This window comes from Eretmochelys imbricata, chromosome 8, assembly GCF_965152235.1.
Source record: "Eretmochelys imbricata isolate rEreImb1 chromosome 8, rEreImb1.hap1, whole genome shotgun sequence".
Taxonomy (NCBI): domain Eukaryota; kingdom Metazoa; phylum Chordata; order Testudines; family Cheloniidae; genus Eretmochelys; species Eretmochelys imbricata.
This window is the reverse complement of record NC_135579.1, coordinates 38,468,496-38,483,720: the sequence shown is the minus strand read 5'-3', so window position 1 is coordinate 38,483,720 and position 15,225 is coordinate 38,468,496. Positions and strand designations below refer to the sequence as shown.

General features: G+C 41.3%; 1 protein-coding gene and 2 pseudogenes across 1 annotated transcript in view; all 3 read right to left on the bottom strand.

The window, feature by feature from the left end:
* Positions 1–15,225, bottom strand: part of LOC144269650 (protocadherin gamma-A11-like) — a 347,802-nt gene that overhangs the window by 199,796 nt on the left and 132,781 nt on the right. The window lies entirely within an intron of this gene.
* LOC144269113 (protocadherin gamma-B5 pseudogene) lies at positions 2,229–6,340 on the bottom strand (annotated as a pseudogene).
* On the bottom strand, positions 6,546–14,490 carry LOC144269111 (protocadherin gamma-B1 pseudogene; annotated as a pseudogene).

The window sequence follows — 15,225 nt, the reverse complement described above, 5'->3', positions numbered from 1 at the left end:
CCTTTAACCAATTTTAACTTTCTTTCTTTCTTTCTTTCTTTCTTTCTTTCTTTCTTTCTTTCTTTCTTTCTTTCTTTCTTTCTTTCTTTCAATAAACCTTTAGATTATAGATATTAAAGGATTGGCACCAGCATGATTTTTGGGTAAGATCTATGTTATGTATTGACCTGGGTGTGTGGCTGGTGCTTTGGGATCAGAAGAACCTATTATTTGATGAGACTGGTTTTAAGAACCACTCATCTCTGAATCCAGTGTTTTTGGTGGTGATAGAAATAGTAAAATGCCTGAGGAAACTGCCTTTATGTTTTCTTGTTAGCCAGTGTGGTAAAACAGGAGTGTACTTTTGTGGTTGGTTTGGTATATCTTATAAAAGAATAACCACCAGTTTGGGGTTGTGTTTGCCCTATTTCTCAGCAATTCATCCTGAATTTGACATCTGCAGTTGTGACCCACTGAGGCATGGTTACACTCCAGTTCTGGTGTTTCCATCTAGTCCAGTTAGGCCAGTATATCACATGCACATAGGGGGAGAAAGGGTCTCAAGTAGTAGAATTTATAGTTGATCGTGAGCACCTTAAACTTCATTTAGAAATCAAAAGACATCCAATGCAGATCATGGGGTACTGGTGCTCCCACCTGAGTCAAGACCAAAAGTAGCTTATTTATACAGGTGGGGATATTTAGTTATTGTAAATTAGCATTTCAATTTACTTATAAATCAAATAATTTTTATTGATGTGTGAAAATGAAATACCTGTGAAATCATGTTATTGCATGGAAAAGGAGATAGAGAAAATGTCTCCGAAAGGATTATGTGACAGGGTCGGGCCAGATGGCTATCGGAGAGTAATAGAAGGCAGATATATTAACCCCAGGCTAAGAAGGTCCCTTTTCCCTGGGTAAGATAACAGGGAAGGTTCCAGAACAATCAGGAACCTTCTGGAGACAATTAAGACAGGTTGATTAGAACACCTGCAGCCAATGAAGAAGCTGCTAGAATTTATTAAGGCAGGCTAATCGGGGCACCTGGGTTTTAAAAAGGAGCTCACTTCAGTTTGAGGTGTGTGTGTGAGGAGCTGGGAGCAAGAGGCACTCGGAGCTCAGAGTGAGAACGCGGACTGTTGGAGGACTGAGGTGTACAAGCATTATCAGGAGGAAGGTCCTATAGTGAGGATAAAGAAGGTGTTGGGAGGAGGCCATTGGAAAGTAGCCCAGGGAGTTGTAGCTGTCGCACAGCTGTTCCAGGAGGCACTCTAGACAGCTGCATTCCACAGGGCCCTGGGTTGGAACCCGGCGTAAAGGGCAGGCCCGGGTTCCCCCCAGATCCTCCCCAACTCCTGGTCAGACACAGGAGGAGTCGACCTGGACTGTGAATTCAGAAAAACGGCCAAGCTGAGGGCTGCCGTGAAGCTCCAAGGCGAGCAAATCCTCCAATAAGTGCAAGACCCACCAAGGTAGAGCAGGAACTTTGTCACAATTATGAAAGAATATCTCATAGGTTTTGTTTACATCTCTTACATCTATATGCAAACTTTGTATCTTATTCCTTTGAGGTGATCAAGCATTTGTCCCTAGTTGCTTTGTTTTAGATATTAATGCTTCAGTCCTCAGAGACTGATGAACAGAAGGAAAAAAGGCAAAAGAAAGACAGGAATGAGAGGGAGAGCAAACTGTGTATCTGCCAAGAAATTAAACTGTTACCCTAGAATCATTGTTAATGATTAGGGAATAATTTAATCATATTATCAGGAAATTTTCTATTTATGTAACTATTTTTATTTCTGTGCCACTTTATTCTCCCATGCTATGGATGAGGCACATTAAAAATATCTTTATGGTTACATTTGTATTAATACCCATTCCAAGTCAAAGGGAGAGAAAGCTATGATAATGTGGAAATAAAGTAATGTCTTAACATGACAATTATTATAATACTTTGAAACTACTTAGTGATATTCTATATCTCTTTTGGGATAAGTGCATCATGACATATTCCACACTTACCAGAAAACTATAGCTTTTCAACTTGTCTTACCAATGAACTTAGCACCACACATGAAATAACTTTAAAAAAAAAGGTTCTTTATGGAAAGTAAGCTTCATTATGGAAAATATATTCATATTCAATATATGTATTCATAAACTAATTAGTCAAGCAACACGTATAGTAAATAGTGTATTACTAAAAAGGTCCAAGAGATCTAATTTTGACTAGAATTAAAACTGTTTCAAAACACAGGCAGACACACTAGCGCATCACGACAGACTCTCACCTCATGGAGTGTGTCGGCCTCGGACTTTGGGTCTCCCGGCGCAGATGTACTGCTCATAGGCAGCATTTCAGAGTTGTCTCTGCAAAGAATATCCTCTTCTATGAAATTCTGACCATTTGATTTTAGGAGACTAAACGCCATTATGCCAGAGTCTGCGGCTAAACATTGATTATAGCTAAATGATAAAGTCCCATCGCAGTAGTTCCTGGGCAATCCAGGACCCGACTTGAAAAAATGATCAGAACCAAAACATTGCAAAACTGGAAGATTTATCGACCTTCCACATTTCATCACAATAGCCAGTGCAACTGTCAGGAGGAACAAAAATGAGATCAAGGCTAAAGCCAACACCAAGTAAAACTGTAAATCAGACTGAGGTGCCGAGTCACCCGATTGGTCGCTCATTTCTGGAAGAGCCTCTTGGACGTTCTCGGCAAACACCAGGTTGAGAGTCACTGTGGCGGACAGAGGCGGCTGCCCGTTGTCCTTCACCAGGGTGACCAGCCTGTGTTTCACAGTGTCTCTGTCCGCAAAGGCGCGGGCTGTCCGGATCTCCCTGCTCTGCAGCCCATGCTGAAGAGCGACGGGTCCATGGCCTGGAGCACGTGGTAGAAGAGCCAGGCATTGTGTCCTGAGTCAGCATCCACCGCCACCACCTTAGTCACCAGATAACCTGCCTCGGACGAGCGAGGAACCATCTCGAATAAGGCAGAGCCATCGGCTCCAAGGGAAGGGTACAGGATGCGAGGGGCGTTATCATTCTGATCCACAATAAACACCCTGACGGTGACATTGCTGCTGAGAGGTGGGGACATGCCGTCTTGGGCCTTCACTTGCATCTCAAACTCCCGGAATTGCTCGTAGTCGAAGGAGCGCTGCGCATAGATCACTCCGGTCTGGGAGTTAATGGAGATGTAGGAGGAGAGAGGCAGCTTCTCCAGGTGGCTGCTCAGGATGGAGTAAGTGACTCGGGCGTTCCGGTCCAGATCCCGGTCTGAGGCTTTTACACTGAAAATAGAGGCCCCCAAGCAGGGCCGGATTAAGACCTTTAGAGGCCATAAGCACTGAAAAGATTATGGTGCCCCCCCATATGTAATTCAAAATAAAAACTGTACTATATCATAAAATAAAATTTTATTTTTCAAAATGACACAAAACTTACATGTATGCTGAAATTAAAATAGCTTCTTTCTAGATTTTCTGATTACAAAATTCTGGATAAGTTCATTTAAGGTGACTCCACCAAGCATGTCCACTTCCATACACAATAGGGAAAGTGAATCAGGTCTGTCCTGACACATTGTTGTTCTCTGAAGGTTTTTTATTCTTTTCAGCTGAGAAAAAGAGCGTTCTGCAGAGCAGTTAGTAATCATCAATGTTAGAAAAATATGTAGTGCGATCTCTACATTTGGAAATACACATTGTATTCCATCTTTCAATATTGTGTCATGAAGATCAATGTGACTGAATTTCATTTTTCCTGTTTCATTAAACTTTGCGTGCATATAACAGTGGAACTGCCATACTTCTCCACAGAGATTCATGTTTAAGTCAACAGGGTATGAGTTAACTAGCTTTTGGGAACCTTGTGAATATTGTTCATCAGATAAGTCCATATCATTTAGAAAAGAAAATCTGCTTGATACTTCTTTGTACAGTTCACCTCTCCTCTTCATATGAGCTTCAAGTGTATCAAGTATAGCGTAGTAAGTAGATATGCAAAATTTGTCTCTAGGATTCAATGCTGTTTCTATTGCACCGCTATCATTTGCTTCTTTTTTCCTGATTCTCTTGCGGGACTGGCCTTCTTTGTAGTTAATATCAGGAAAGATATCTTTTGATAAGTCTTCAAATCTTTCAAAATCATTCCTCAAAGTGTGTAAGTGGTTTGCTAATGACTGACAGAGGTCTGCACATGTTTTCAAATCCAATTATTTTTCTTGGAGAGCTTGACTTGTGTGGTAAACGTGTTGTAAAATTTCATTCCACATGGTCAACATGAATACAAACTCTAGTTCTTGCATCTTGTTTGCAATGTTTTCTGCCTCTCATATAGTTTCTCCTTTTTGGGATTAGTCTTCAGCTATACTTTCTATTGCATCCACAGTCTTTGAATAGGACTCCAGAATTGCACTTGTTGCCACTGCACGTGCCTCCCAGCGAGTATTAGAAAGAGATTTCAACACATGGTATGAATATGGCATATTTGTTCTGTTTTAAAAGCTTCTTCTGCATTCCTTGATAACGCCTTGACATGTTGGCAGCATTGTCATAAGATTGACCTCTGCACTTTGAGAAATATATTTTGCAAACTTGGCACAGATAATGCAGTACTTGATTTGTCATTTCTTCACCAGTGTGGCTTTTCAAATTGAGGAATGTTATAAATTGTTCAACAGGTTTTCCAGCTGTGGGAGACACATATCTTAGTACAATACTCAATTGATCAATATGGGAAAGATCAGGTGTAGAGTCAACAGATAAACTGAAGTACTCAGAAGTACTAATTTCATCCACAATAGCTGAACAAACTTTGTCACTCATTAGACCAATGAGTTCATCACATATTATCTTGGATAAGTATGATGGGTTACCTTTGCCAGCATTTTATGGGTCAAAATGGGTCAAACTGAGCCACAAGCTCCAACAAGAATTTAACTCAGAAGAATATATCAATAATAAAACATAAATTTATTGCAACACATGACTGGATCTGATTTCCTGGCATTATTTCAATCTACATTAGTAGGATGCCCCCCCCCCTGGTTTAGGTGGGGATAAGTAACAAAAAGAGAACAGACAAATGGGGTAAGAGTGTGTAGTGGAGTGTAAGGAAGTCTAACAAAGTTCTGGTTTTTCCCATGATGACTACTTAGATGCTTTTTTTGAAATATCAATTTTTTTCCAAAAAAACCTCAAGCACATGCTTAGTCTGCCTAAACTAAGCACATGCTTAGTCTGCCTAAACTAAGCACATGCTTAGTCTGCCTACTGGGTAATCCAGCCCTGCCCCCGGGGGATTGTTCTCTGGCGCATAGGCGGTGTAGGAAGGTTTCTGAAAGACAGGAGCGTTGTCATTGATACCCGAAATCTGCAACAGGATGGTTTTCTGGGTGGAGAGGGGGGGAGAGCCTTTGTCTGGGGCTGTGATTGTGATATTGACCAGGGGTCCTTACTTGTAGTGTCTCCTTTCTCTGGGTCTACGCTGAATAATTGGCGCCCTGTGTCTTGAATGTCGCTGAAGGTGTAGGTGATCTTCGCATTCAATCCTTCATCCTTATCCATGGCTTTCACCTGAAGAAGGAAGGAGCCTTTTGGTAGATTTTCTCTCAGGCTGACCTTGTACGTCTCTTCAGTGAATATTGGAGGATTGTCACTGGCGTCAGAAATTTTAAAGTGAATCGTAACTGTCCCCGTTCTAAATGGATCTCTCCTGTCCACAGCCGCCAGGATCAAGTGATGAGAACTTTGTTGCTCCCTATCCAAAGGTTTTTCTAAAATTCTTTCCTCATGCTTAATGCCATCTGGGGTCTCCTTCACGGAAAGGATAAAATGCGGGGTTTTACTGAGCTGGTAACTCTGCAGCAAGTTGATTCCAGCATCTGGATCTTGTGCAGATTCTATTGGGAATCCCGCGCCTGATAGTATCGATTAAATGAACGCTGTTTCTTTTGAACCGCGGGGCGTTATCATTAATGTGCCGGATTTCGATGTTCACATGATAAATATTTAAAGGATTTTCAACCGAACGTCAGGACAAAAAAGGGTGTTTCCCCACATATTTCCTCGCCGTCTAGCCTGCCATTCACATACAGGTTGCCATTTTCCCCATTCACACTGAAGTATGGCTTTTCCTAACTGACACAGAGCTTTCGCTGCTGCAATTTTCTGACATCCAACCCCAAATCGTTGGCGAGATTCCCCACGAGGGAACCTTTGGCCATTTCCTCTGGAATAGAAAAATGAATCTGCTCCGAGACCGCCCGGCAGAACAAAGAGAATCAGAAGGGAAACAACAGTACCTGCCGTGTGACTGCCCGGCTCGGCTCTCTGTGCCTGGTTTCCATCTCAGTCACTCTCCGATATGCTCTCCTTGCCTGTCTGGTCTGAATAAATTCTTTGTTTTAAATTCCTGTTACATTGAAAGGTTTTCCAGACTAGTCACTTCCATGTAAACAAAATGAACTTCTCTGCCTAGTAACACACCACAAGTCCAGGAAAGGATTTCTTTTCCCAGCAAGTGTGTGAGAGCTTTCCCCTGCTTTGTTTCCTCTAGGAGCTGCGCTGTGTTACCGAGCAATCGCACTGCAGGGGGCTCCTATGGATCTCCAGCAGCAGCTCCTGCACCGCCTTGACCAACAGCGGCACTTTCAATCTCTGCCGCAGAACTACAACTAAATTGATCTCGTGAAACAGAAAGTTAGAATCGCAACTCATTTGACAAATATAAACTGCATAATTCATACAAAAAAGTATAAACTGCTTGGAATTAATTTTAATTTCGCCTTCTTGTGTTTTCTGTAAAGTTTTGTAGGTTAGGGTTCCACAGCTGTTTGATTCATTTTTTTGAATGTCTTTGTGTATGATTAGATAGTTTCTAGGTCTGGAAGAGAAAGTTTCCCTGAATTCCTATAATTAGTGACCTATAGTAGCTGTATAGAGGGAGCCAAATTCTGATCTCAGTTTCAGCAATGTAAAGGCAGAATGAGGAATCTGGACGCAGCTTGATCTAGTGGACAAGACAAGGTAGCGAGAATCATTAAACTGCGCTTATATTCCACCTAGCCGTTGATTTGCCCCAGCCTTTGTCCAGTCACTTAAGCCCTCTGTGTTTCAGTTTTCAATTTTTAAAAATGGTAGATAATGTTGGCAACTTTACCTTTGCAAACCATTGGCAATGTCTGAATAAAAAGTGCTATTTAAATTATAAGTATTATTACTCTAAATTCTTATCTGTATAAATAAGAGCAGATTCTGCCCCAAATAATATTATTTTTTATGTACAGAATGCAAAATGTCAACAATTGAATGTGTTGGAACTGAAATTAAATAAGCAACTGTACGTTTAATGTTTTTGATCAATCAGTCACAGTTACAATTTTTAAGGCCGTTAGGAACTAAGAATAGCATCTAGTCTGACCTACCACACAACACAGGGCAGAGAATTTCACCCAACAATTCCTGCAGTGCGGAAACTATTCTTCCCTAATGAGTAAGTGGCATTATTAGATCATTACAAGTCGTGGTTCAATCATATTTTTTAGAAAGACAGCCAAACGTTTTCTAAAGACTCCAAGTGACGATGAATTACCTAATTCTCTTATCAAAGCTTTTCTAGTAGTTAATTACTATCACTGTCAAAAAGTTGCCTAATATTTCAATATGAGTTTCTCTACCTTTAGGATCCAGTTATTGACTCTTGTCATATCTGTCTGTTATATTAAAGGTCCTCTTAAATCAGGTATGTTTTCCCAGTGTAGCTACTTATATTCCATGATCAAGTTGTATGTTAACCTTTTATTTAATAAACTGTATAAATTGAGCTCATTAATTCTCTCACTATAAGGTATATTGTTCAGTCTTCTAATAATTTTTGTAGCTCTTCTCTGAACCCCTTCCTTTTTCAACATCTCTTTCTAAGTGTGGACACCACGAATGGACACAGTATTCCAGGGACAATCTCACCAATATAGCATGCTGAGATAATACCATCTCTCTACTCCTATTCCATATCCCCATAGGTGCTGAAAATAGCTGTGCTGGGGGTGCTGCTACACTTCCTGGCTTGAAGTGGTTTCCATTATATACAGTGTTTACAGTTTGGTTCAATGGCTCTACACAAATTGTTCCAGTGCTAATACCCGTGCCTCTTCCATATCCCCCAGATTATACATCCAGCGATGCTGCTACCCCTTTTGCAGCAACATCACACTGAGAGCTCATTCAGATGTTTATACACCCTGACGGTACAACTCTCTTCCCCTGTCAAATACACAAAAGTTTCTCATCTTTTCGCCTCCTCTAACATAAGAACATAAGAACGGCCATACTGTGTCAGACCAAAGGTCCATCTAGCCCAGTATCCTCTCTTTCAACAGTAGCCAATGCCAGGTGACCCAGAGGGAATGAACATAACAGGTATGATCAAGTGATCCATTCCCTGTCAAAAAGAACAGGAGTACTTGTGGCACTTGTAGCAGTAACAAACTGCTACTCTGAAACCTGTCATTCCCTGTCTATCATTCCCAGCTTCTGGCAAACAGGCTAGAGACACCATCCCGGCTTATAGCCATTGATGGACCTATGAATATATCTAGTTCTTTTTTGAACCCTGATATAGTCTTGGTCTTCACACAATCCTCTGGCAAAGAGTTCCACAGTAACCCCTCCATATGTCCCAATGACCCCATCTCCTAATCACCCTTGTGTCCACTCTCATCCTCTCCCTCCCTCTTTTCTTTACCCCTTCCCTCTCCTCTGGCTCTTTCCCCTCAAAAAAGCATATTTTACTGTCTACCATTAAATAAACAAACAGACCACTCCACCCTTGTCCCTACTTGCCTCTCCAATCACCATCCCATTTCACGTCCCCCTTTCAGCTCTGAGCTTGTTGAATGGACCATTTAAAATCACTGTATGGAGCCTCTCTCCTCCAATTCTACCCTTAGGCGCTGTGAGAATTTTAAGGAAAGTCGAAGAACAAGAGCATTTGAGAACCGAAAATGCAGGAATTCTGGGGAGGTTTCAACCAAACCTAGGGTGACAAGGTGGGTGAGGTAATATCTTCTATTGGACCAGCTTCTTCAAGTTGGTTCTTATTACCTCACACACCTTTTCCCTCTAATATCCTTGCACTAATATGGCTACGACATGCATAAACCTATTGAATCCGTTCATGGTCAGGATTTATTGGTGACTCACGGGGATAAATTTTAGACAGTAGTTTCCCCCTTTTTATGCTTAAAGATTTTGTACGTTGTGAAGGCTAATTGTTGTGTTTTGTTTTGTTTTGTTTTCGGTTTTGTTTTTAAATTCTCATGATATAATACTCAGGGATGCTGCTGCTGCTGCTGCTGATATAACAACCCTTAAATCTTTTTTCAGGTTCACTGCTTCCAAGATTATAGTCCCATACTCCCCCAAAACAAAAGTATGGTCGATAATGTTTGTCTGTAAAGGTATGACATTGCATTTGTCTTATTAAAACACATGGCGTTTGATTGGGCTCAGATTATACAGCGATCCAGATTTCTTGGTATCAATGACCCGCACTTACAATTACTTACCTTTCTTTCAATCTCTCTGTCATCTGCAAATTTTTATCAGCGCGTATTTTGTATTTTTTTCCACATCAATGACAAAAATATGGAATAGCACCAGATTGAGATCTGATCCCTGTGAGATTCCAAAATAATCACACTTATTCATTGGTGATTCAAACTTGTAATCTTATAAAAAAAGATGTCAAGGCCATTTAATAACAGTTGTTTTCTATGAAAACATATTGATTGATACTAGCAACTGGACCTATAAATGTTATTGATAAAGTCCTGTATCAGGTACTACGACTGTTTTCTCTTGGATTTATGTCAGGCTAACTGGCTAATTTCCTGGGTCATTTACACTATAAAATGTCTCTTTCAGTAAGGTTTCACAGGATGAGGGAAATCTTTCTCTTTCTTTCTTTCTTTCTTTCTTTCCTTCTTTCTTTCTAAAATGAAGTCTTCTTACAGAGAATAGAAAATGCTTAACATAATTAAGAATGTCCTTTTTTTTGGAAAAACGAATGTGTAAAAACCACATGAGGTTCTCTCCTAGAATTCTTACTACTTATCAATGATAAAAGATCTCTTGGACAATTATTAGGTGTTGAAAATGAAAAGCATCTCACAGGACCATGGACAAATCCCTCCAAATATACTTTCAACAAAATAATTCAACATATGCAAATCAATCTATTTTATATTTTTTAAAAATTTCAAGTAAATTTCGTTACCTCCTGCACACAGAGGTGCGCACATGCACATGCACGCACGCACTCACACACATACAGAGCCACTACCAGTTTAATCTCATGACACATCAATCACCTTCAGTACATAAGATATCAAAAAGTTAAGTTACATATTAACTATAACTGTGCAAATTTGTCTACTTATAAAAAAGGGCCAATTTCTGACATTATTTTAAACTCATGCAGCCTTATTAAAATCTATATTGTGGCCCAGGTGGTCCTGGCTCACCTATCCTTCACTACATAAAACAATACCATTACCACCAAGATGGCCCAGTGCTTAGATGAAATCAGCTCCTGGATGAAGAATAGCTCGCTGAAGTTGGAACTGAGCAAAACAGAGGTGATGCTGGTGGGAGGGGAAAGTATTTTGAGGCGTTTGCAGTCACAGTGAAGTCTCCTTTACCTGAAATTTCACATCTACACTTGGTAAATTCAATCTGTAGTCTAGGTGTACTATTGGATTTCTTGCTGATGCTGAGGTCTTACAAACAACAACAGCTGTGATTAATGATTTCTTTCCCCTCCACTTGGCTATGAGACTCCATCCCATCCTGGTAATGAGGACCTGGCCTCAGTTATTCATGCCTGTATCACCTCTTGACTGGATTACAGCAATGCAATATATTTAGTCATGAAACCTTCAGCACTTTGAAAATTCCAGCTAGTACAAAATGCTGCAGCTCATCTCCTCAACAACATAGGTTGCCTGTCCTCTACTGTTTACACTGGCTTCCAAAAAATTTAAAATGTTGCTCAACGTGATGATCCTTATTGTTCAAGTGCTCACTTCCTTGGGCCCAGAACACCGAAAAGACTGTAATGCTTTGGGACAAAGACCGTGGTCAACCACTATGCTCTGGAAAAATGGAATTCTGAACAATAAGATTAAAACCATTTGTTTTGGGAAAGAACTCTCTCTGGGAGCAGAGACTGTGGCATGAACTCTCTCAGGAACTAAGGACCATCACAAACGTCACCACTTTCTGTTCCAAATGCAAGGCACGCTTCTTTGACCTTGACTTCTCTAATCTAGATGGCAGATGTGTACTCACATTGTTGAATGGGTTGACAAAGCCCTGGCTGGGATGATTTAATTGGGGATTGGTCCTGCTTTGAGCAGGGGGTTGGACTAGATGACCTCCTGAGGTCCCTTCCAACCCTGATATTCTATGATTCTATGATTCTGTGAATGCACTACTGGGAGGAACTCAGACATTATGGTGATAAGCGAGGTATAAACATCTACATAGAATAGAACAGACTAGGAACAGAGAAAACTCTCAGGGCAGTATATGCATTGTGGATGCAAGCGTGTATTTGAGTGTTTTAGCTGTTTTCATATATATAAATGTATAATTTTGTTTTATACCTAGATTATTATAAATTTAAGTATGCCTATATAATACGTGTGCCTGTACATTTTATCTGTATACACACAAACTGACAATATATGCTCATTTTCAAATGCTACAAGGAAGCTACTCCTAAAGAAAATTATGTTTCACAATGTATCTCATAATTAAAAAAAAAAAACGCTGATTCGTTTTACTTTGACACACTGAAGAAAATTCAGACACTCCACTGACAAAAAAATCTATGTATTAAACTCCCTATTGTAAAGCGATAAAAGTTGATGATACTAGAAATAACTAATCCAAATAACAATATTTTTAACTATTAAAACTTTCATTTCGAATTAAAAGAAATGGAATTTTAAAAGCCCTGATGTAGGAGCGAATCTGTACAAAGACTCACCTTTCCAAGTGCTTCGGCTACAGACTTTTGATCTCCAGGAGCAGATTTACTGCTCATAGGTAGCATTCCAGAGTTGTCCCTGCAAAGAATGTTCTCTTCTATGAAATTCTGACCATTTGATTTTAGGAGACTAAACGCCGTTTTGTCAGAGTCTGCGGTTAAACACAGATTATAGCTGTATGGTAAAGTCCCATCGCAGTAGCTCCGCGGCAATCCGGGACCTGACTTGGAAAAATCATCAGAACCAAAACATTGCAAAACTGGAAAATTCATCGACCTTCCACATTTCATCACAATGGCCAGTGCAACTGTCAGGAGGAACAAAAATGAGATCAAGGCTAAAGCCAACACCAAGTAAAACTGTAAATCAGACTGAGAGGCCGAGTCACCCGATTGGTCGCTCATTTCTGGAAGAGCCTCTTGGACGTTCTCGGCAAACACCAGGTTGAGAGTCACTGTGGCGGACAGAGGCGGCTGCCCGTTGTCCTTCACCAGGGTGACCAGCCTGTGCTTCACAGCATCTCTGTCCGCAAAGGCGCGGGCTGTCCAGATCTCCCCGCTCTGCAGCCCCATGCTGAAGAGCGACGGGTCCGTGGCCTGGAGCAGATGGTAGGAGAGCCAGGCATTGTGTCCTGAGTCAGCATCCACCGCCACCACCTTAGTCACCAGATAACCTGCCTCGGACGAGCGAGGGACCATCTCGAATAAGGCGGAGCCATCGGCTCCAAGGGAAGGGTGCAGGATTCGAGGGGCGTTATCATTCTGATCCACAATAAACACCCTGACGGTGACATTGCTGCTGAGTGGCGGGGACCCGCCGTCTTGGGCCTTCACTTGCATCTCAAACTTCCGGAATTGCTCATAGTCGAAGGAGCGCTGCGCATAGATCACTCCGGTCTGGGAGTTAATGGAGATGTAGGAGGAGAGAGGCAGCTTCTCTAGGTTGCTGCTCAGGATGGAGTAAGTGACTCGGGCGTTCCGGTCCAGATCCCGGTCTGAGGCTTTTACACTGAAAATAGAGGCCCCCGAGGGATTGTTCTCTGGCACATAGGCGGTATAGGAAGGTTTCTCAAAGGCAGGGGCGTTGTCATTGACATCCGAGATCTGCAACAGGATGGTTTTCTGGGTGGAGAGGAGGGGAGAACCGTTGTCTGTGGCTATGATTGCGATATTGTACTCTGGGGTCCTTTCCCTGTCCAGGGTGCTATCTGTGAGAATTTTGTAATAATTATTAGAGGACGACACTATTTTGAAAGGCAAATTGTGTTGAAGATGACAAGTGACGTCTCCATTTTCACCGGCATCTCGGTCATAGGCTTTGATCAGAGCCGTCACTGTGCCTGGTACTGAGTCTTCTGGAATGGGACTGGATACAGATGTGAACGTCACTTCCGGCGCATTGTCGTTCTCATCAAGAATTTCTATTTGAACTTTGCAGTGAGCAGATTGTCCTCCCCCATCTCTGGCTTCTATACGTATTGTGTATGTATTTGTTTTCTCAAAATCCAGAATCCCTGTATTTGTAATTCTTCCACTCGCAGGATCTAAATGAAATAATTTAAGAGCATTTTCTTTAATGTTGCTAAAAATGTATGTGATTTGGGCATTTAACCCTTCATCCTGATCCGTGGCTCTCACCTGAACCACTAAGGAGCCATTTGGTAGATTTTCTCTCAGGCTTACTTTGTAGATCTCTTCAGTAAATTCGGGGCGATTGTCATTGGCGTCAGTGACATTAATCCTAATCTGAACCGTCCCAGTTCTGACTGGATCTCCCCCATCCACAGCCGTCAGGATCAAGTGATGGGAGTTTTGCTTTTCCCGATCCAAAGATTTTTCCAAAATTAACTCAGCATATTTATTTTCATCTGGACTCTCGTTTACTGACAGGATAAAATGGGGGTTCTTGCTGAGTTGGTAACTCTTCAATGAGTTGACCCCAACGTCTGGATCTTGCGCAGATTCTAGTGGAAATCGCACACCAGGCAGTGCGGATTCAATAATTGCTAAATCAATGTTGTTTGTCTTGAACCTCGGGGCGTTATCATTAATGTCCTGGATTGCTACAGTCACATGGAAAACATTCAAAGGATTTTCTACTACCGTTTCGAGTGTCAGGACACAAAGGGGTGTTTCCCCGCATATCTCCTCCCGGTCTATCCTGCCATTCACATAGAGGTTGCCATTTTCCCCATTCACACTGAAGTATTGCTTTTCGGAACTGACACGGAGCTTTCGCTGCGGAAGCTCTCGGATACTCAATCCCAAATCGTTGGCGAGATTCCCCACAAGGGAACCTTTGGCCATTTCCTCCGGAATCGAATAACGGATCTGTTCCGAGACCACCCGGTAGAACAAAGAGAATAAGAAGGGAAACAACAGTACCTGCCGTGTGACTGCCCTGCCGCTCGGTCTCTGCCTAGTTTCCATACCACGCATTTTCATGTACGCTCTCTTCTTTATTCTGTACAAAAAGTGCTTATAAATCCAGATATTTGGTAAATATCCCAGGTAATGAAAAGAAAATGAATTCAATTTCTCAGGCTAATTGAACACCAGAGTCCAGAGGGAGGCTTTCTCTGAGCAGCGAGGCTGTGTGTGCGTCTCTCTGGTTGTTTTCTCTGCGATCTGCACTGTGTGATTGAGAAATCAGGCTGCAGCCAGCTGTAATGGATCTCTGGCTGTAGCTCCACACCACATTGGCCAACAGCGACACTCTGAGCTCAGCCGGAGAACTGCAGCACACAAAACTCAACTAATTAGCCTCTCACAGTTTGTATGGCAACTTCCTATTTATCTGTATGTGTGTATATATATATATATATATATATATATATATATATATATATATATATATATATCTTCTTACTATATGTTCCATTCTATGCATCTGATGAAGTGGGCTGTAGCCCACAAAAGCTTATGCTCTAATAAATTTGTTAGTCTCTAAGGTGCCACAAGTACTCCTGTTCTTAAAACTAATGAAGTCACCGATAGAGATCTAGACAAGAGGAAAGGTATTCTAATACATTTAATATAAATGTTTAAAAATTATTCTCAATCCAGTCTGTTCTAGCCTTAATTAGATTTTAAAAGGTTTGTCCAAACACCCACGGATATCTCTATAGTTTACAGTAGCACTTTCTTTATCCTTTATCAAAGTTGTTTGCTTCAAAATAA